Here is a 2,818-nt window from a genome sequence, read left to right on the forward strand (position 1 = left end):
ATATAGCTCACTAACGTCTCTGATCTTGCACATCGCCATCTCCTCCCGCATCCTGCGGTTTCGCACGTTCTGATGGAACGCGCTGATCATGGCGGCAGGGTGGACATCTGGGATGTTGTGTTGTACGCGGCTGAATCTCTGAATGTACTTGCGCGGGGGTTCCCCTTCCTTCTGGGCGAGCAGATGAAGGTCGCTCTCTTGGCCATGAGGCTTGTGGCCGCCTGTAAAGGCGCCGACGAACTGATGGCATAGATCTGCCCAGGAGGATATGGAGTTGTCCGGCAAGTGCATGAGCCAGGATCTGACATTGGGCTTGAGCACCAGCGGGAAGTAGTTGGCAAGGATCTTGTCGTCCCGCCCTCCGGCAGCTTGCACCGCAACGGTGTAGATGCTGAGGAACTCCGATGGATGCGACTTGCCGTCGTACTTCTCTGGTACGTCTGGCTTGAAATTCTTCATGCTGGGCCACTGGACTTGCCGCAGCTCACGAGTGAACGCAAGGCAACCTACCGCGTACGGCAAGTCGCTTGGTTCCCCTGGTGCATGCATGTCGACAGTGGGCCCAGCGCGCTGGTCCGATTGACGCCGCGCTTCTCTTTGGCGCTCGATGCGAGTACGAGCGTCTTCTTGCTGTCATTCGTGAAGAACTTGGCGCTGATCGCGATGAGCTCGTGGATCCGATGATGCGGTGGAGTCACTATCGAGGTGGATCTGGCGAGTCGGCGATCTTGGCCTTCGGGGTGGAGAGTGCATGGTGGTTGCACCCCCACCGGTTTTGTCGCCATCGGCTCGTGCCTGGCAGTCCTGCCGTGGCAGCGATGTACTCGGCTGCCGTGGAGTGTCGCCGTTGGGAAGCCGATGAGACTCTGAATGGTGGCCCTCCATTCATCGATCTTGTGTGTCGTTGGAGGGTAATCCAGGACCAGTTGAGCTCGCGCCAAAGCTTCTGCTGGAGTGGTGGGCGGCAGTGGCGAACGGTGCGAGGAGCGGGATATGCTCGGACTTCTAACTATGTTAGAAGGAGCAGTATCCCGTCCAGGCGACCGTGTCTCGCTCGTGCCAGCACATTGGCGTGCATGCTGATCTTGAGCACCCCGAGATCCACCAGCTCGATCTTGGTCCAACAAACATATGGCACTGTGAATACCATGACGCTGTCGGTCCTGCGCCTCCTGAGATGGGCGCGGTGCCTGTACGGACGCCGAGGTCTGCGTGGCCTTGTCCTTGGACCTGGCAGCACCGTGAGCTTCCTTGTCGATGCCCGTTCTTCCGTCCGCGTCTACCCCACCATCCGTTTGCTCCGGTGTTGGTGGGATCGACGTGGACGAAGCAGCTGCCCCTGAAGCCTTCTTCTTCGGTGGCATGTCGATGAAGGAAATGAAGATCTAGCCCGTGTGAACGCTGCATCAGGTTCACACAACCTCGACAGCCCCTACCTGGCGCGCCAAAGATGTCGGGGAAGCTGATCCACAAACACCTATGGGACCGGCGGACCGAGCCCCTTTCGGTTCGGCGGGGGGCAGAGATCGCACAAAGAGCGGATCGAGGCGAAGCACACGAGAAGTTTACCCACCTTCGGAGCTCTCCGGAGAGATAATACTCCAACTGCTGCATGTCTGAGTGTATTGAGTTCTTGCTCGGGAGCGCTGAGTGCTACAGTACACACTAGCTGCTAACGAGACCGAGCATGAGTGTTTTTCTGGCCTTCGAACCCCCTTCTACATTGCGCATGGGCCGCCTTTTATATGCTCAAGGGGTCACCGACAGGTGGCAACGTAGATGAGGGTAAAAAATGGAAAGGTGTTGCGGTTGGTACAACTACCTGTACAGTGTATCATACCTAACCCTGACGGTAGGGGACAAAGGCATTAAATGCCCGTCTGCGTCGCCCAAACAGTGCAAAATGGGACCGTCAGGGACGCCACCGCTCGCCACGATGGCAATCTTGTCAGCGTCGCTTGCCACCTTGCACCACTGGCTGCACAGCCTCTTGCCACGCGCGCCTGGAAAGGCCCCAGGGCGACACATTGGTGGATGTGCTGGAGCGCGGGTACAGAGTGGTAGTTTGCCGCGGCAAGGGCCTTGTTGCGGTCGATGTCTTGTCATGTCCGGAAGCTTGTCGCTCAACGGGCCTCGCCGGGACGCGCGGCGCGTCGCGACAAGTTCCTTGACATGCCTTGGTTGGCCTTCCCGGCAAGCTCCTCTTGCCGGGGCCTTGTCTCCTTGGCTTGAATACTTTGTTCTTGAATGGCTCCAAAGGAACCACGGAGGACCTTGGAGGTCACCCGGCAAGCCTATCCACGGGGTGCTGCAACTGCCCGTGCACAAGTTCGGGATACTAGGGTACCCCTACTCTAGTACACCAACAGGAGCCCCCGGGCCTGGGCCACACACGGTGCCGAGCGATGTTGGGCCAGGCCCAAAACAGGGCACGGGCATGCGCGGCCTGGGTTACGCCGTATCTCACTCCGTATCCCCCGCGCCCTCCCCGAACGGCACGCGTCAAATGCGGCATCGTGGGAGAGATCGTGGGTGGTTTCTTTGTTCGGAAGGACAGAACGTCCGCCCCCTCCCTCTTTATAAGTAGGGGAAACAGGGGCAGTTCTCCCACCTCGCCGGTTGTTACTCCAATCTCAAAAAGCTCTGCCGCTCCGCCCTTCTTCCCAAAGCTGCAAGAGAGCAGCGCTCCGCCCCCATCGCCACCGGCGCCACCAACGCTATCGATCTCCCCCACCACCTCCGCCATGGCTCCTAAAGCCGACAATGGGAAAGGCGTGAAGTCGGCCGAGGCGCAGCGGCTCGCGGCACTGCGAAAGGA

The sequence above is a fragment of the Triticum dicoccoides genome, chromosome 1B, assembly GCF_002162155.2.
Source record: "Triticum dicoccoides isolate Atlit2015 ecotype Zavitan chromosome 1B, WEW_v2.0, whole genome shotgun sequence".
NCBI lineage: Eukaryota > Viridiplantae > Streptophyta > Magnoliopsida > Poales > Poaceae > Triticum > Triticum dicoccoides.